General features: G+C 43.0%; 1 protein-coding gene across 5 annotated transcripts in view; it reads right to left on the reverse strand.

The window, feature by feature from the left end:
- Nucleotides 1-20,910, reverse strand: part of TRAF3 (TNF receptor associated factor 3) — a 114,449-nt gene that overhangs the window by 50,677 nt on the left and 42,862 nt on the right. For 4 of the 5 annotated variants that reach the window (XM_077776565.1, XM_077776564.1, XM_077776561.1 and 1 more), the window contains exon 2: nt 2,840-2,964. The gene's annotated coding sequence lies outside the window, so the exon portion shown is untranslated. Of the gene's footprint in view, nt 1-2,839; nt 2,965-17,366; nt 17,385-20,910 lie in introns of those variants that run through there. The other variant, XM_077776563.1, reaches the window with a different exon arrangement.

Here is a 20,910-nt window from a genome sequence, read left to right on the forward strand (position 1 = left end):
GACCCTCCACGCGCCCGCGCCGGGCATGGCACCCCGCGCCGGCCGCAGCCAGCACAGGCGCACCAGGAGCCTCCCTGGGCACCACAGCACCTTGCTTTCTGGGCTCCCGGGCCACCTCGCTGTTTGTCACGTTACACAGGCCCCTCGTGATCCGTGCAGCCAACGTGGCATTTGTCATCCTCAGCGCTTCCCATTCCTATCTGACTTGTCTCTGCCTGCGCCGCAGCTGCCTGTCCCGCCCTGAGGAGTGTGCCGCCGCCACCCCCCAGCCGCCCCATCGGAACCGTCCTCACCCGACTCCTCAGCACCCCTGATCTGACTCCCCGGTCACCACCACCTCTGTGGATACAAGGAAGACATTCTTTTTTTTTTTTTTAAGATTCTATTTTATTTTCTTACCTAATCTCCACACCCAACGTGGGGCTCAACCCCACAATCAGAGCCACGCCCTCCGGCACCTGAGCCGGCCGGGCCCAGGGTGTACATTCTGCTGTCATGGAGACGCTGTCCGGTTCGGTTTTCTTACCTGCAGTCTTCCAGCTAACATAACTCATCTTGAGCTTCTAGTCCAAACTTCACATATTTTTACACATAAGGAAAATCAGGCACTGACAAGCAATGTGCTTGCAAGGTCCCCAAATCACTAATCGGCCATCAGATAAGGACAAAACTGAAGACATTTATACGCAGAAGAAACATATATGAACTAAAGCCAACATATTTTTAGAAGTCAGATGTTTTCTATCACACACCACACACCACATAACGGAATGCTATGCCACTGGGCACAAAAGGGAATGAGGTGAATCCCTGTACACTGCTGTGGTGTGAGCCTCGTGACAGGGTGTTCAGTTAAAAACAAAAACAGAAAAGAAGATGCAGAGAAGCTGCACGTCATCAGTGTCTAAGAAAGAGGGTTGTGTACACACACACACACACGCACAGTAAAAACAGGTGTGCAGGAAGAAACAGTGTATAAAGATCAGTAACAGAAGCTTGATTTCTAAAAATATTTAATTTTGATTTGGAAACATGAAGATGTTTTATAAACCCTCAACAAAATTTTAAAAGAACCTATTCCTTAAAATTCAAATAAAAAGGAACATAACTGGTAAACAGGTGGCTGGCAAACTGAAGAACTGGTTCAAGTGACTTCAAAACTTAATTCGGCAAACACCCCCCCCAGGAATATATACTCTAAGGACAAAAAGCTGTGGAAAATCCTAAACTGTTTTCAGTAATTATATTGTTGCTAACACGTTGATATTGTTATTTTAAAATGATCACATATATTTTATAGGATAAAACAAATAAATAACGATGCTAACGTTGCTGGGAACCAAGGTTTGCAGCATTAGAGAAAAGTGATACCAATGTAAACTCAAAGAAGTAAAAACCAAATACTACTAAATGTGAAACAAACATCAGTATGAACTCCTGATATTTTCCTGTAAAACGCGTATTTGTCTGTCTGTCCACACAAAAGGCCTAGCAGCGAGTGGCCCCAGTGCCCAGACAGTGGTCTCAAGACGCCAGTTTCTACAAGAGGGAACCAGAGCTACGCGGACAAGAGCCAACGCCAGGCCCGGGGCAAAGAAGTCTGGAGCAGATGCGAGCACTTTATCACACCAGGAGGCAGGGAAGGGAGGGTGCGGGTCATACCAGGAGGCAGGGAAGGGAGGGTGCGAGTGACATCAAAGGACAAGGAGCCCGCTCAAGGAGGCTCCACCGGCCACGAGCGGCTCCGTGTTGGCATCTGTAAGAATCCCAACCGCGAGGGGCTGAAATGTGCCAGGTTTAAATTCATGAGTTGCTAACACAACCTGAAACAGCCACCGGTGGCTTTGGGCTACGAGCCATCTGGTTAGTGAGCGCGACAGAGAGAAGCCGGCATTTACTCCCGTCTTCCTACGGACCTGCCCCTTAGGGTAACCAAAGACTGAACGAGGGGCAGTTTCCATCGGACACAACCGGGGAAGCTGGAATGGTCCTGGGATAATGAGTAATTTTTAAAACTGCAGTTTTCCTGATACTTGAGAATTTATCAAAAATAACTATATATAAATCTCACTATGGATGCAAGCATTTCAAACCCATTTTTATCTTCAATTTATTGTTCTAACATAGTAAAGAGTTCTTAATTTCAAGTATAATGTGCCACTCAATCACAAATTAGAGACTAAAACAGGGTATTTTGTTTCCTTTCAAACTCCGAGAGAAAGATGGTTAAGGAGCAAACAGTTCATGCACCAAAACCTGCAATCCTGGAGCGCCTGGCTGCCTCAGTCAGAGGAGCATGTGACTCTTGATCTAGGGGTTGAGTTCAAGCCCCACATTAGCTGCAGAGATTACTTAAAAATAAAATCTTAAAGGGAAAAAAAAAAAAAAGGAAAAAAAAACCCCGCAATCCTCAGCAGGTGCCCACGGGGCCCCTTCAGTGCAGCGGCGTCTTGCTCGGAGAGCCAGGCCTCGGAGCTTCCAGAGGGCAGGTCCACGGGGCAGAAATTCCTACAATCACCCTTGGCTTCAAACACATGCATCATTGCTGGGCCGTCAAACATAATGTCGATTATTTTCAAAGTTTAATGCTGGTTTAAAAAAATGAAAAATAAAATGAAGGTTTGACACACACCAAAATATGGTGCTATGTGTGCAGAAGATACTCAAATACATGTGTTACAAAGTGAAATTACTAAAACCCAAAATGAGTACATTCAGGATGGGTTTTTTTTTTTTTTAATTAAAAAAAAATTTTTTTTAANATGTTTTTTATGACTTTACTTTTACGAAAAGCAAACAAGTTCTAGCCGTAAAAAGAAATCTATATGAATTAACATACCTGTGTGTCATATGCTGTGAGAAGATACACCAAGGCCCGATCAGGGAGGAAGAGATGTCAACAGAGAAGGCAGCAAAGCAGCGTCAGTCTTACCCTTCTTCAAAGAACGTAGTGGAGCCTCTTACCTGAGGAGTAAGAACAATACTTGGTCATCTCACACCAGGAACATTTTTAAAACTTTTAAAACTAGAATTTCAAAAATTTAAATTAAAAAAAAAAAGATCAAGAAAGGTTTAAATAAAACATTTTAACCATCCTTTATAAACACATGCTTTGGATTTTCTACATTTTTCGAGTGGGACACAAATTACAAAGTCAGGGTATCTTCAGACTATTTTTATTTTAAAATAACTTTTATCACAAAGTATTACATATAAAAAGGACAGGAAACATGTGTGCTCAGTACATAAACACTAGTGCAGCTACCGCGGAGGCCAAGGAGCAGAGCACTGCTGAGACACCACGAAAAGGGGAGGAGGCGACTCTGACCCCAAACCCTTTCTTCCCGCTGCCCTGACTTACGGTGACCATTTCCTCACTTTAGATTCATCTCCTAGGTACGTGGTTCTGATAGAGCTTTCTTTTGCCAACTTTTGAATTTTAAGTAAACAGAATCATAGTTTGATTCCTTTGTCTTGCTCTTTTTTGTTGCTCCACCCCCGTTTATTTTCATTGCTTTGTAGTGTTCCATCGTGTAAACAGACCCTAATCCATTCATCCATCCCCGGTCCCCTGGGTAGTTTCTGCTTAGGAGCAAAGACACACCACTGAGACCTGGGGCCCCTGGGTGCCTCAGTCAGGTAAGCGTCCAACTCCTGGTTTTAGACTCAGGTCATGATCTCATGGGTTCGAGCCTCTAGTCAGGCTCTGAGCTGACAGCACGGAGGCTGCCTGGGATTCTCTCTCTCCCACTCACACTCTCTCATGCTCAAAATAAATAAATAAATAAATAAAAACTTAATTTAAAAAAAAACACTACACAGATCTTTCTGGTGCAGCTATCTTAAGCACTTGAGCAAGTATTTCTCTGGTGTACGTACCTAGAAATATGACTGCTAGGTTATTCCGTAAGCGTATATTCAACTTTGCTAAAGGAAGCCAAACTATTTCCCAAAGCAGTTATAACAATTTATGCTCCCTCCAGAAGGGTATGAGAGAGTTTTTGGTGCTTAACTTCTTCAACAAGACTTGTCAGACTTTTTAATTCTTGCTAACTGAATGGCTGTGTAGTGCTTTACTAAGAATTCTTTGTTACATAGAATTTAATATTTTGAATAAACAATTCATGAAATTTTACATCTGACAATGGCAGCAATGCAAATTTAGTTTTGCCACCAAGTATTTGTTCATTTTTCCAATGGTTACTGGACTACGGTTCCTCATCAGGTTTAATTAACTCCCCACTCTCAGTCCACCAGCCCCCAGGCACAGGGGGACGGGAGTCTGTCGAGCGTCCTAGTCTCTGGGCAGAGGTGGTTCATCCCTGTGAATATACAAAGTCAAAATTAATGAAGTCTTTTCTTCCTCCTCTGGGACTCATAGAGAGTCTCTCTTCCCCAAAGAACCAGAACATGCGGAAAGCAATCTGCCCCCTAGGAGTACCTATACTGGCCTTTGTGTGAGCAAGAAATAGAAATAGATTTGTTTAAAATAAGCTACTTATTTTGTTTTAAGAACTAGTGTTTAATGTGAAATGACATTTATTACTGACATTCTCTAGTCCTGCTTTTTGTCTTAAAAGTGTATGTCATCTGACACTATACAATCTTGTTTTTGGTGTTTGCATAGTTTAGTTTTTTATTACTTAACTTTCAACATTTCTTAATCCTTATAGATGAATGTCTTGTAAACAGCATAGCTGGAATTTTTAAAAATCTTATTTAAAAAAAATCTTGTCTTTGTCTTCTAAATGGAAATTTTTACTGTTTACATTGGAAGCCATCACATACACCTGGGTAAATTTAATTCTCCTACTGTTCCAGAGGCTTGTTTTCTTCTTCGAATCCCAACCTAACCTAACCTACCAAGGGCAATTTGCCTTCTTTTGGATTCTAACTCCCGCATCCTAGTAATCTAGAAATCACATGTTCTGAGTTTTATTCTTCTAATGATTACTTTAGAAATACAATATGCAGGCTCTTCTCAAAGGCCACTGCTATTATCTTTCCTCTTCTCTTGGACAGCAAAGACTTTAAAACACTAATTCCACTCATCATACTGCCAAGTTATGTCCTGCTGTTGTGTTTACACATGCGTATATTTTCGTCATTATTAACGTTTTACATTAACACTCATTTTTGTTGGACAGAGACCCCTTTCCTTTCATGGAGTGAAGGTGTTACTCCTGGTGCTCTCTGGCTCTCGTTGCTGGCGTTCAGAAGCTGCCTGCCTGCTGTTCCTTTGTGGGCGGCCGTGTGCTTCACTTCCCTGTGCCTGGCTGTGCATTTCTTCTTACTCAGGGTTTCCTGCCCATCATTTGTTGAACATCTTAAAACTGTGGTTTGGATTGTTTCAACTTTCTGGAAAATTGTCAACCATTATCTTCTCAAACTGTTCCGCACTGTCCCTCTCCTCTACTTCCAGAACCCAATCACACGTACGTCAGACTTCGCTACCTCCGCCGTGTCTCCTGCCTTCCCTTTGCGTCCCCGTTATTTCTATCTGTGCTTCACTTTCATTTTCCTTTTGTGATCTATTCTGATGTGGATTATACTGATTGATTTTCCAGTGTTAAACCGATTTTCCTTTCTGAGACAAACCTGATTGTTATGTAATATCCTTTTTATGTTTCTACATGGATTATATTTGCTAAAGTTCATGGAAGACATGCACATACAACAGATACATTTGTTGGTTTTCCTTTATTACAATGTCTTTGTCTAGTTTTGCTTTCAGAGTAGTGCTGGCCTCATAGAATATGGTAGGAAGCATTTCCTCCCTCTCAATTTTCTAAAAAAGTTTTTGTCTAATTAGTATTCCTACTTCTTTAAGTGTTTAATACAATTTACCAGTGAAGTCATTTGGGTCTGGAGTGTTCTTTGAGGTAAAGAGTTTAATTACAAATTCAATTTCTATAATAGATACAGTTATGAAGGTTATATATTTCTTCTTGAGTGAGCTTTGGTGGTTTGTATTTTTCAAGGAATGTTTTCATTTTGTCAAATTTACTGGCATAAAAAGTAATTCACAATTTTACCCTTATTACCCTTTCAATGTCTGTAGGATGTGTAGTGATACCCTCTTTTATATCCCTGATAGTAGCATTAGTGTTTCCGTTCTTTCCCACTGATGACAGATTTTCCTGGATATGACAGTCACTTTTAACTTACAACAGTTTACCTGCAAATACTATTATACCACTTTAAGCATATAGTTAACACTGTATTTCCATTTCTCTCCCCCTTCCTTTGTGCTGTTTTCATTTATTTACCTCTGCAAGTATTGTAAGTCCCAAAATACACTGTTATTTTTGTTTTAAAGAGCCTATCTTGGGGTGCCTGGGTGGTTCAGTTGGTTAAGCGTCCGACTTCAGCTCAGGTCATGATCTCCTGGTTGGTGGGTTCGAGCCCCACGTTGGGCTCTGTGCTGACAGCTCAGAGGCTGGAGCCTGTTTCAGATTCTGTAACTCCCTCTCTCTGACCTTTCCCTGCTCATGCTCGCTCTCTGTCTCACTCAGAAATAAAACATTAAAAATTTTTTTTAAAAACAGCCTATCTTTATTTTATTATTATTTTTTTAAGTTTGTTTATTTTGAGAGAGAAAGAGAAAGCAGGCCAGGAAGGTGGGGGGGTGGGGTGGGGAGAATCCCAAGCAGTCTCCACGTCAGTGCTGAGCCTGATGTAGGGCTCAAACACTTGAAACTGTGAGATCATGACCAGAGTTGAAATCAAGAGTTTGATGCTTAACCAACTAAGCTACCCAGGTGCCCCTAAATAGCCAGTTAAGAAAAAAAGGCAATTAGAAGTGAGAATATTTATCCATCTATTGACCATTTCTGGTTCTTTTTCATTCCTCTATGTAAAAATTTCCATTTGGTGTCATCTCTGTCTCCCTGAATGAACTTCCTTTAAAAGTTTCTTGTAGTGTAGGCCTGCCTGGGTGGCTCAGTCAGTTGAGCATCAGCTACTTTGGCTCAGTCATGATCTCACAGTTCAGGTGGTTAGGCCCCGCATGGGGCTCGCTGCCGTCAGCACAGAGCCTGCTTCAGACCCTCTCTCCTCTTTCCTCTCTGCCCCTCCCCCACTTGCACTCCCTTTCTCAAAAATAAACAGTAAAAAAAAATTTTTTTCTTGTAGTGCAAGCAGTTCTGCTGGCAATAAATTCTGTCAGCTTTTCTTGGCCTAGAAATTTTGATTTCGCTTTTATTTCTGAATGCTATTTTCTCTGGGCACAGAATTCTAAACTAACAGGTTTTTCTTTTGGTACTTTAAACATGTCATTCTGTTGTCTTCCGGCTAGCACAAGCCAGATCAGAAGCCAGCTGCCATTTCTATCTTCGCTCCTCTGTAATGTCTTTTCTTCTCACTGCTTTTTAAGTTTTGCGGTCGTTTTTCTTTTTCTCTTTATCACTGGATTTTTAGGAACTGGATGTTGCAGTATGTTAGTATGATTTTCTTTGTTTACTCTATTTGGGATCTGGGGATTTTTTTTTTTTTTTTTTTTTTTTCTAGGAAAGAGAGAGAGAGAGGGAGTCACAGACTGAAACAGGCTCCAGGCGCTGAGCTGGCAGTCAGCACAGAGCCCGACGCAGGGCTCGAACCCACGAACCGCGAGATCATGACCTAAGCGAAAGTCGAACGCTTAACCGACTAAGCCACCCAGGCGCCCCGGGATCTGGGGATTTTTGAGCTTTGTGGTTTGTAGTTTTCATCATATTTTTAATTTTTTTTCCAGCCATTATTTCTTCAAATGTTGTTTCCATTCCCTGCCTTTCTGGAACTCCAGTTACACATAACTTGGAACAGGTGATTTTGTTTCGTAGGTCCCTAAATGCTGTTATTCTCTTCATCTTTCTCTATTCTTTCTGCTGTATTTTGGACTGTTTCTACTGCTAAGTCTTGAAGTTTACTGAGCTTTCTGTAGTGCCAACCTGCTGTTAACCTCTCTACTGCATTTTTCACTTGATATTGTCCTTTTCACCCAGAAGTTTTATTTCAATCTTTTAAAAAAAATCTTCATTTTGCTCACTATGCCCATTTTCCTCTACATTTCTAAATATGTGTGACTTATTTATAACAGTTATTTTAATGTCCTTGTCTGCTAATTCCATCATCTCTATTATTTTTGGGTCTGTTTCTACTGATTGATTTTTCTCCTGGTTAATATCATATTTTCTTGCTTCTTTGTATGCCTGGTAATTTTTTTAAGTTTTTAAATTTTTTTAAAATGTTTTATTTATTTATTTTTGAAAGAGAGAGCACAAGCAGGGGAGAGGGAGAGGGAGAGAGGGAGACACAGAATCCAAAGCAGGCTCCAGGCTCCGAGCTGTCAGCACAGAGCCTCACACAGGGCTCAAACTCACAAGCTATGAGATCATGACCTGAACCAGAGTCCAATACTTAAGCAACTGAGCCACCCATGCACCCTGCCTGGTAATTTTATTTTACGTTGGACACTGAATTTTTTTACACTTGGGAACTAGAATTTATTACATCCTTTTTTTTTTTTTTTTTCTTTTAAAGTAGGCTCCACACTGGGTATGGAGCCCAACATGGGGTTTGAATTCACAATCTTGAGATCAAGATCTTAGCTCAAGACCTTATATCAGGAGTTGGATGCTTAATCAACTGAGCCACCCAGGTGCCCCAAGATTTTATTACATCTTTTTTTTTTTTTTTAAGAGAAAGAGAAAGAACATGAGCAGAGGAATGAGGCAGGAAACAGAATATTTACGTATGTATGTATGTATTTTGAGAGAGAGTGAAAGCAAGGGAAGAGGCTGAAAGAGAGGAAGAGAGAGAATCCCAAGCAAGCTCCATGCTTAGCACAGAACCCAGTGCACGGCTCGATCTCACAATCATGAGGCCACAACCTAAGCCAAAATCAAGAGTCAGATGCTCAACCGACTGAGCCACCCAGGTGCCCTGAGAGACTCTTACGCAGGCTCCATGCCCAGCACGGGAGCCCAGTGGGGAGCTCAATCCCACGACCCTGGGATCATGACCCAAGATGAAATCAAGAGTCAGGCGTTCAACCAAATGAGCCAGCCAGGCACCTCTATTATGTCTTTTTAAATACAGCAGAGCCTGTTCTGGGAAATGTTATTTGGAACCAGTTAGGGCAGGTCTACAATGGTGCTTATAGTCTAGAGCTAATCCAGCACCACTACCAAGGTGAAGGGAATCTACCTGATGCCCTAAATGGAAAAGCTGCTCTGAATCCACCCTAACAAAAATTAAAAAACAAGCCTTAGAAGGATCTGATACTAACCTAGGTGGTGGGAACACAAACTGTCTCAGCCCTGTGTGATATCCACAAATTGTTCAGTCTATTCCTTTCTGGTGGTTCTTTTCCTGACTTTGTGTTTCCTCTCCTGTATGTGCTGGTCAGTACTCAACCAAAATCTCTGGGGGTTGGAGGGGGGTGTCCTTCTGCAGATCTCTGGAGTTCTCTAAGTAGCTCCCTTCCTCTCCTATATACTTTGCTCCCCACACTCTAGCTGATTTGTTCTCCCAAATGCTGAGTGTCTGTCACTTCAGAGAGGCCAGTGGGCTCTGGCTTCTCTCTCCTGCCCTGCAGTGTGGAAACTGTCTGGAGACCAGGATTCATCTGGGGGCCAAATCTAACCTACTACGAGTTTTTATAAATAAAGTTTTATTGGAACACATCCATACCCATTTATTCACATACTTAGTATGAAAGCAGACAGAGTTGAGTATGTAGTTGTGACAGAGACCATATGGTCTGAATAGCCTAAAATATTTACTATCTGGCCCTTTACAGAAAAATTTCATGGACCCTGCTCTAGAGAATAAGCTGGAATAATCGTAGGGCTCATTTCCCTTATTTTAGGGAACACAGTCCTAACCTATCTGCTGGCCAATGTCTGAAACTGTTGTTTCATACATTTTGTCTGGTTTTCAAGTTGTTTTAAGAGTAAGGTTTGGGACTAGGGTGAGGTGAATAAGCCACGTGCCTCAAGTAAATTTTAAAGGAGTGCCAAAAAACTCAGTATTAGAGCTAAAAATCAAAATTAATGAAAAAAGCCACAAGAAAAAAATATTAAAATTTTAAATAAAGATAATACCAGTGACAGTGCTAAACTGAACCATACCACAGTGCTGAACTGAACAAAAGGAAAAATCATTAATTTTGACCATATCTATATTTAAAATTTGATTTTTTCCATTACACATCTATTTGCACCAAATGTGATTTTCTAAAAGCACTGTATTAAACTCTTTATTTTTTTAAAAGTTTTATTTTTAAGTAATCTCTACATCCAACATGGGGCTCAAACTCACAACCCTGAGATCAAGAGTTGCATGCCTCACCAACTGAACCAGCCAAGTGCCCCTAAAGTATTTATTAATCCCAATTATTGAGCTTTCTGGTGCCCGCATCAATTCTGCACCAGGTCCTGGTGGACAGTAAATCTGGTCCCTGTCATTCTGCCATGGCAGAAAGGGAAGACTCAGGAATAACTTTCTTAGGAAGCACATCACACTCATATGTAGGAACTACAAGAATTTACCAGAACTGGAAAAGTAAATGTTTTATTTCTCAGAGAGATCTTAAAACAGAAAACACCTCAATATGAAACATTATACTCAAATTACTTCTATTTGCAACTAACAGTCTTATATGTACACAGTCCAACACATACACACTTTGGAGACAGGGAAATACTACAAGAATGTAAAAACTTTCCTATTATTACTAAATTAATACATGCACACAGGGATATTATAACTGTAAAACAATACTGTCAACATGTAATATTGGGGAGACACATTTACATTATGGGGTACATATACCAAAAACAGTATCAGCAGCAACTGCTACCAAGTCAATTTACTAACTGGTGAAAGTAGGCGCCAAGGCTCTCAACACATCACTTCAGTTAAAAGCAAATCAAAGAGGCGCCTGGGTGGCTCAGTCGGTTGGGCATCTGACTTTGGCTCAGGTCATGATGTCACGGTTCGTGAATTCGAGCCCCACATCAGGCTCTGTGCTGACAGCTCAGAGCCTGGAGCCTACTTTGGATTCTGTGTCCCCCTCTCTCTCTGCCCCTCCCCAAATCGCACTGTCTCCATCTCTCTCTCAAAAGTAAATAAACATTCAAAAAAATTTTTTTAAAAAAAGGCAAATCAACCAACAAACTTTCATTCCAGATTCCATAGGGTCACCCCCCCGCTGGCGCTCCTCTCCAGTAAGTGAGGCAGGAAAGGGCTAAGCAGAGGTACTCTCACCGGTGCAAGAATTAAAGAACCTCCACTATCAGCCAACTGCTACATATTCTCTACAGCATTTATTTCATTTTCTAAAAGCACAGGTGCCAGGTGCCTGGGTGGCTCAGCCGGTTAAGTGTCCGAGTTGGGCTCAACTCATGAGTTCGAGCCTTGCGATGGGCTCTGTGCTGACAGCTCAGGGCCTGGAGCTGCTTCAGATTCTGTGTCTCCCTCTCTCCCTCTGCCCCTCTCCTGCTCCCGCTCACTCTCTTTCAAAAATAAACAAACATTTAAAAAAATATAAATAATAAATAAAAGCACAGGTGCAGGAAAATGTTTTCAAATGTAATGACCAAAAAAAAAGCTTTTTCCTTAATCAAAAACTTTATGGTATTAAGTTTAGTGAAGAAACAAAGGCCATGAAATTAAAAGTTGTAATTTTTATGAAGAAAGTGTCAAAACCCATGAAATGCATTAATTTAACAATCAGATACCATTCAAGTTCATGAAAGCATCCTCCCCACCCCCAAAATTCCCTCTTCCATCTGCTTCTCCTGCCCTGGCCTTGGGTGGGAGTCTGCCCCACCCAGCCTTGCTCAGTGGGCCTGCCCGCCCTCCCTTGCCAAGACCCGGCCTCTGCATCGCTAAGGCCCATGGTCCCCTTTCTCCTATGCCTGGGCTCCTTCCCTCCTACTCCCTTCATGTCCTGCCAGACACTTCATCCTCCAGACTCCATTCAATTGTCCTGACACCTACCATTTACACTCAACTCACAGTTTGTCATGAAACTTTAGGGCAGAGATCACGCTAAATTTAGATCTATTGCCTCCCTCCGCCCCCAGTACCTAGCAAGGTGCCGGGCGCACTCAGCAGGCACCTGCTTTCTAGGGAACTAAACTCCTCTAAGCATCTTTCCAAGAACCTTCCCTTCCCAGTGAAAGTAGCCTTGCTCAAGCCCTGGTCTATCTATACTATAAAGACACCCATCATAACACAAGCCTACACTGCTTTTGCTTCCTTCTCTCTCTCCCACCTGACTGTAAGGTTTTCTGAAGATAGAAATGTTTTCTTTGGGTATGTGTTTTTTGGGGGGTTTGTATCTTCAGCACTTAGAAAGTATCTACCAAGAAACGTGTTTTCTTTGGGTCTGTATCCTCAGCGCTTAGAAAGGATCTATGAGGGGCGCCTGGGTGGTTCAGTCGGTTAAGCATCCGACTTTGGCTTGGGTCATGATCTCAAGTTCATGGGTTTGAGCCCCACGTCGGGCTCTATGCTGACAGCCAGCTCAGAGCCTGGAGCCTGTTTCAGATTCTGTGTCTCCCTCTCTCTCTGACCCTCCCCTGTTCATGCTGTCTCTCTCTCTCTCTCTCTCAGAAATAAATAAAACATTAAAAATTTTTAAAAAAAGGATCTATGACACAGTAAACATTCAATACATATTAGTAATTATTCAAGTATCCCTGTAATTACGCATTTGTCCCTCACAAGTCTATAAATATTCTTCTCTATTTCCCCCTCCATTATAGATATGAGGAAACTGAAACATAAAGACTCAGCAATTTCCCAACATTACACACTAGCAAGTGACAAAGAGGTCTGCCTCTTCCTAACATCTGTATCTATCACCAGATGGTGTCTACCTCAACAAAGGCACGCCCACAGACTCATGATGTCGTGAGACTCAAAGATATATGCTGTAAAACTGGATTTGCCATTTGCACCTCTCAAATTATCTTCAAAAGGTTATCCAGTGCTCCAAATCTCTCCTTTTTTGGGCTGTTGAGGAACTAAGATAATGACATTTAGCAACTTGCCCAAAGTCAAAGCCAGCGGGACTGAAACTAGTCTCAAAGACCAGTGGGCCCTCCGTGGCGACTTGACTAGCACTCTCCATGCCTCAGACACCTGTACATTCAAATCCTGGGTGATCATCTAATTTCTAAGCAAGAAGTAAAACACATGCCTGAAAATTCCCAAAATGTCAATAATACCTAACTAATACATTTGTCCCTTTTTAAAACCAAGCATCTTTTTTCACTATTTTGAATTTCAGCACTGACATCTCCAGAGGTTATTTATTCCCTTAGGACTAACATAGGACATTCACGACCAGATGCACCAAAGATAGCGTCTTTAGCTGAACCAAGGCCATATCTGATTTCAAGAAGATACGGAGATCTTGGCTAGGCTAAAATAAATTTCTCACATCTTTTAACTAATTATTTGCTTGGTTTCTAGGTACTTTAATATGAGAAGTGACTAGAATTATTTGGGTTCCTTTTGAAAAGCATTATCCAAGGGCACCTGGGTAGCTCAGCTGGTTAAGCATCTGACTCTTGATTTTCCCCTCAGGTCATGATCTCTCAGTTCATAAGATCAAGCCCCACACTGGGCTCTGTGGTACAGCCTGCTGGGGACTCACCCTCTCTCCCTCTGCCCCTCCCTTGCTTGCTCTCTCTCACTTTCTCTCTCAAAATAAATAAATAAACATTTAAAAAGAAGTAAGAAAGAAAAGCATTATCCAAATGGATTTGCACAAGAAGGGGAAGGGCTGGCTGACAGCGACATGACTATCCCATGCTACTGGGTAACAGTTAAAATACTCACCCTGGGGCGAAGCCAAGCCAGGCGCTGGAGCTGCAGCGCGCTGGCAGGCTGGTGCACTTCTGACACCACGACAGCTACCACCTGAGCTCATGACCAAATATTCATCACCAGTACAGGCTTACTCTTGTCCTCAAATATGAAATGTCACATGTATTTTTACAGATAGACACTCATGCTGAAAATTTAAGCTATCTAATATAACATTGCTAGATCCTAGCACTCTAATATTCTCATGCTACATAAACCCTCCAGAACAAGTCAACTTCCTAATCAGATGTGACCCCCACCCTTGCTAAAATTGCTGGACCCACTGGTACCAAGTTTCCTACATGACATCCAAATGACCAAACAGAAGTGTGACATCTTTCCAGGTCACCCTGAAATTTTCATCTGGTCAGTCTTTCAAATAAACCCTATTCTGGAATGGTCACTTTTGCTTAATATAGTTATGATTCATTTGAAAGAGAGATTTGTTATGCAACATCAAATCTCTTAGGTCCCCCCCAAGTTAATCAATATTTGGAACAGAATATATTCTACTGTCTACACTTTTAACGTAAAAATAAGTCCACGTCAATAAAATTTTCTACTGAAATAATATGAAAATAAATGTTCACCTGTAAGTTGGATCAGCGCTGCCGAAGAACTAACTCCAGGGCTGACTCACTAGCCGGAAACGCCCACCTGGCCGTGCTGTGGCCCCACAGCGCCATGCCGCCACGCCCGGCACACAGCCCCTGGCAAGGTCCCACGGGGCCCGGCAGCTGGGACCATAGCCTGTCTGATGCCAGGTCCCTGTTTGCACTCTCACAAGTAACCAATAAATAGCTCCAAATGACAGCCCCCTTCCCCAACCTGGTACTGTCATGAGGAAAGTGAAAGAGCTTCTATGTATTAAAGTATCAAAAGCACTGGGGCCAGTTTTACTAGTTTCTCAAAATTACCTCATCCTCCTCAAAAATCTCTTATGTACTTGAATTTAAAGGACGCATTAAAAGCTGCTACCCTCACAATGTATTTGTTCACTTACAAGCAAGCGTGGAGAGCAAGAGAGGAAAGGGCCATTCAGGACATACAGAGTCACTATTCTTGGTGGTTTCCGGCTCCTTGGTGGAGTGGGAAAACACAAGTGTTCAATAACGTGAAAAGACAGTAAGTTAGTAATGGAAAAAAGATTTCTTGGTGGAATCAGTAAACACTTGAAAACTTCCAAGACAGTCCTGTGAAGGACACAGAGCATCACAGCCACCGATGATGGCCAGCACGGCACAGGCAGGAGAGGACAGGAAAGACAGGGACCCTGAAGACCGTCTCTGGGGAAGAAGACACAGCACATGTAAACGTGTGTGTAACGTGCATCTGTGTGACAGGAAAAGTACCAAGGAGGCTCATGGTGAACACACCAGTGACACCCATTTCAGTGGGTACAGGGAAGGCTTCCTTGGGGAGAGGACATTTAAGCCACGATCTGAAGGATCAGTAGAAATTAACTATTTCTGTACTTCTCAGATTTTAAAAATATAAACAAATAAATACAGTAAGAAAAATCAAGTGTTTAAGAAGTGGCTCAGTACTGAATATCAATTTAATATCCTTGTTTTATAGGTTATAGAGGAAAAAAATCATCTTGTAATTCGAGGGTACCAATCTTTTTGCTGTACGTCTGGTGTTAATTAGTGCGCGCGTGCGCACACAAATATGTATCAAATACAAAGGTATAAGTATACATACGATAAATATAATCATATGTTCTATTGATTATATTAGTGAATGGCAAATATTAACTGAATGAATGGGTTGCTAGCCACAGCTCAGAAAATATGTAAAAAAAATACTTTTCTTCTCACACTTCTTTTCCAAGCAATGAACTAAACCTCGAAGCAATTTACTCGCAGGCATTAAGTTACATTTCAAAAATAGCTTTATTAAAGGGGGTACAGGGCTGTTTCTGAACAACTTATAATAGAAGCCTTCTTCTAAATGTTACAAACAGAATTTTTAGAGGAGCAAAATCTGAGTGTAGGAAATGAATTCGTTTTTTAAGATATATAGTTGCAAGTTGTAATAATGATAAACGACACAACCACCTGGCCCTGCGGGACATTTTCAGCAGACAGAGTAAATCCCAGGCAGAATAAAAAGGGAAACTGTGCTAGGAACTGTGGCTTTGAGTTAAGGCTCTAAGCGGACAAAACCCTGACACTATGAGCAACACGACCCCAGGCTGGGGTGGGAGGAAGGAGGCAGAGCTGGCCAGGAGCCCCCCTCCGCACCCCCTCCTCGGGGCTGGGATGCTCCTCCATGCCCTAGGACAGGGATGAGGACGTACTGAACAAGATTATGTCTGGAGGCTTCAGCATCTCACGCTTTACATCCTCAGTCATCCAGAACACGGAAAAGACGTTTCCTCGCCAGCTGCACCCTGACCCTCTCTTTGCAGGTTGTTTCGACTCTACTGCTGTATCAGAGACAGTTTCAATGCAATAGGGAGTGACTCAGAAAATACAAGCTCCCGGGGCGCCTGGGTGGCTTAGTCGGCTAAGCGTCCAACTTTCGCTTAGGTCATGATCTCACGGTTCGTAGGTTCGAGCCCCGCGTCAGGCTCTGTGCTGACTGCCAGCTCAGAGCCTGGAGCCTGTTTCAGTCTGTGACTCCCTCTCTCTCTGACCCTCCCCTGCTCACGCTGTCTCTTTCTCTCTCTCTCTCTCCTAGAAATAAATAAAACATTTAAAAAAAAAAAAAGAAAAGAAAATACAAGCTCCCTTCTTACATAGATGTTTGATGGCTGAGCACAAGCCGCCAAGGAAGCATAGGAAAGAGGTGCTCGTTCCAGTCTGAGGGTCTGACGAGACACCCCTGCAAAATAATCCTAATTAATGCATCTGTGAAATGCCATTTTGTAACATAGGCAGGGCTTATTTAAGTGTGAAAATGTGTCATTTTTAAATCTTTTAAGTTTATTTATTTATTTATTTATTTACTGGAGAGAGGGTGCACACAAGTGGGGGAGGGGCAGAGAGAGAGAGGGAGACACAGAATCTGTAGCAGGCTCCGGGCTCTGAGATGTCAGCACAAAGCCTGACACAGGGTCCAAACCCATGAACCATGAGATTGTGACCTGAGCTGAAGTCAGATGCTTAACAGACTGAGCTACCCAGGTGCCCCTAAGTTTATTTACTATTGAGAGAGAGAAAGCCTGAGTGAGGAGAGACAGAGAGAGAGAGAGAGGGAAAGAATCTCAGCAGCCTCTGCACAGTTCAGCACGAAGCCCAACGCGGCGCTTGAACCCACGAACCACGAGATCATGACCTGGGCCAAAGTCGGATGCTTACCTGACTGAGCCACCCAGGTGCTCCATAAATTTGTCATTTTTAGTTGAATGTCATATCTTGACAAGTCAAGGTACTAGGCTCTTTAAATTAAAATAATTTTTATTCTTCTAAGCCAAAGAACGACTTTAATTAAATTATACCATTGAAATCATTTTTAGTTTACTGCAGGTTTCTAATACCAGTGTCTGATTCACTTACCATAAATGAGCGTATCATCCTGTATCTGGCCTGAAATGGTGGCGAGCAATCAGAGTGTGCTGGCCGTCCCTCTGGGTTCCACCGCCTTGGAACTGCCTAGGGAACGCAATGCCACGTTGTGTGCTAGGGCACTTTCTCTAGAGACCTGACTAAGTCAGATGCGTAGGCAGGGCATCTAGGATACAGGATTCCTCATATCGAGGAAAATCAGTATCTCCCATGATTGCAAAGCAGAAATGTTTCTGCACCTGAAAGGTTACATCTAAGACTGTCTTGATGCAGCTCTCTCAAAAGAGAAGTGAATTCATTCTCTCTCACCTATGGGTCATAACACACTTGTCCTGGGCCCTTTATACGTCACCAGAGATAAACTTAAAAACACTGTGTTTTCTGCCTCGTGCTCACGGATCTTCCCGTGGGCCTCCTGAGCCACAGGAGCCAGGTGCTGCTGGGCCCACACCTCGCCTTACTCCTTCTCAGCCATCTTTGCCCACCGTGCCCAAATCTGCAAGAGCCCTACCGCTTTTCGGGGGCTCCAGAGACACTTGTGTGTTTCTATTCTGTACTGACACTGAGATCCGACAGTGAGAAATGTGCTTCCTGCCCTCACAGAGCTCAGTATCGGCGGACAGGGGCACAGGCGCGGAGTCCTGGAAGGAGGCCCTAGCTACCTGGTAACCTGGGCACAAGCAGGTTATAAGCTGAACCTCTATTATAACAAGTAAGGTATAACTTGTAAGCTGCACCAAATATTGCTGTGTCGTTTTGGCTTAGTAAACACAGTATTGTGACCTTGACTTGATAGGTGATGATTCAGTTTCACCCCACTGACCACTGGGCCCCTAGGCTCTCTGGAAACCACTAGAGACGGGCAGGAGTGCTGTTGCAGACACGCAGGCCGGGCGCTCGGGCACACAGGGCAGCACCTCTCATCACAGCGCGCGGCCCGAGGGGCAGAGGACGTGCCCCTCAGGTCACCAGCACACTGAGTACCAGTTCAATAAATGGTGGGATAAAGATGAAAGGGAAAGTAGGAACTTTCGTAAATTAGATAGTCCTATTCCTGTTATTATGATAGGCCTTCTTCTTCTTCTTCTTCTTTTTTAATAAAAAGAAAAGCAAAAAACAGTTACTGAGAGCAAAACTCCTGTCAGGAAAGCAATCCTCAGGAAAACAGAGAGCCAGGAGCTGGGTTTCTAATCCTAGATCTCATTCTGACCTGCTCTGGACCTTAATCAAGTGGCAGTTTCCTCATCTGTAAAATAAAGGGACTGAGTGAGATGAGGATTCTCAGCTCAGGCCTGTATGTGAGCTACCACAAAATGCCCGCTGACGTAAGTCTGAAAAGCTAACTTTACCTTCAGGTTCAAAATGTAAGCTGTGTGACCTGAATAATCATCAATAAAGAGAATGGAATCTACACAACGCTGGGCCCTCTCTAAGGAGCTAATGCCTCCGACCTCCTAGGTAGGCTGTCCGGGTAACTTTTTCAAAATATTAGCAAACAGGGCGCCTGGGTGGCTTAGTCGGTTGAGCGTCCAACTTTCGCTTAGGTCATGATCTCGCGCTTCGTGGGTTCGAGCCCCGCGTTGGGCTCTGTGCTGACTGCCAGCTCAGAGCCTGGAGCCTGTTTCAGTCTGTGACTCCCTCTCTCTCTGACCCTCCCCTGCTCACGCTGTCTCTCTCTCTCTCTCTCTCCTAGAAATAAATAAAAAAACATTAAAAAAAAATTTAAAAACATATTAGCAAACAGATACTTCAGTCCCATGCAGTCAAGGTATCAATACGGTTGAAATTTACAACGAGAGCTAATTTTCAAAGCACTATGCTGCATATATTTTGAATAAACAGCAAACAATCCTTCAGTAATGAAGGTAATAGGCCTTCTTGTATCAGTGTCACAGGCTTGGCATGTTGAACGCCGGTCTTTCTAGCTCGGGCCACCCTCTGCAAAACCAGCCATTGTGATATCCCAGAAATACAAATTAGGCGGGGCTGCCTCTCTGGAGTCAGGCTCTCTTAGATCCCTGGGGTGTGCTACTGGAAAGAAGCTCTTCAAAGGGACGGAGAGCTCTGCCAGAGTCACACAGCTCACAGGGCTGCAGCTACACTTGGGGTGTCGAGGATTTCCTGCCCTCGGGAGGCTCCGGCATACCAGCCGGCTCCGCGCCACCCACTGACTGAGGTGTCGGGACACTACACACATCGGCTTGCTCCCCGGCCTGAGGTTGCAAACCATCTCTTAACCACAGTCTGTGGCCAAGAACCCAGAGGCCATGGCAGATGTTACCAGAGGAAGAACTGAGCTGAATAGACAACTCCGGAAAACAAGGAAAAGGGATGTGATCTGCAAGGACAGCTGAATTTATTTACACTAATCACAAATGCAGGCTCTCAGCTGGAACATCTCACTTAAAACACCAGAAGGCTCAGTCCCCATTCATAAGCTTTTCAGAATGCATGCAGTTGCCATGGTAACCCTGACATTATATTTCTTGGCACTGCACATATAAATTACCACCCATAATACATTTTCATAAGTTTGGGGGCCACCAATTCATAGACAAATAAATAAACCTGAGTTCAGCCTCCCTCTTAGATAAACAAAGGGGAGCAGCTGGAGGTAGTATCCAACTCACCCCAGGATAAGCACAGAGCTCCGCACATCCGAAAACGCTCATCTGAAGGCAAATAAGAACCAAGGAAATTAGATTTCCTCATCCACTGCCATATGGTTGAGATTTTGTGAAACAAAATGTTCCATGCCAGATTAACGATACTGTCACTGCTTAAGTTATAGAAGCAAATCCTTTCCATCCGCATCTACATCTCTGGAACTCAACCATGCTTAGTAAGTCAAAGAACAAGCAGATCTCTTCAAAGAACATCTTTAGTAATTTATTTAGATGGCATCTGTCAACACTAGATAAGAAAACTGTTCGAACGTTCAATCTGTCCTTTAATAAGAAATCAAAGTTTTATTTCTCTGGTTCGGAAGAGATCCACTCAATCATAATTCTTCACCTTCTCTAGGGATAGTCATAAACATTTAAAATACATATTATGCATGATTTTTGAAGTCCTTACCTTCTCATAATCCACCATCTGAACACAGAGAAGAAAACAAAATTACCGTGCACAAACTGCAAAGGCATCTCGACCCTCACGTTCCAGGAAGCCCACTGCATCAGGAACTTAAGAGAGCTGCTGCAGGACATGCCTGTGCTAAGCCACACATTCACAAAAATCACTTCCACTCTTATCCCTAAACAGCTAGGTCTGAGGGGGGGTACTGCCTCTGTTATCTCCTCCTTCAGACTGCGGGCCACAGTTGGCGGCTATGAGAGGGAGCAAGAGCCCTTGCCACCAGTTGTTTCCATATTAACAGAGACTTTGGTAACCGCTGCATTGCAGTCTTTCTGAAAGCTACAAACCTCAGAAGCAAGAGCGCCGGAGAGAGACTCCCCTGGCACAGGAAGCTGCCTTTTGAATCAGATTTCATAAGGATCTTTAAAAAAAAATGTTGCAAACACCTGGGGGGGTG

Source organism: Crocuta crocuta, unplaced genomic scaffold, assembly GCF_008692635.1.
Source record: "Crocuta crocuta isolate KB4526 unplaced genomic scaffold, BGI_CrCroc_1.0 scaffold8, whole genome shotgun sequence".
NCBI lineage: Eukaryota > Metazoa > Chordata > Mammalia > Carnivora > Hyaenidae > Crocuta > Crocuta crocuta.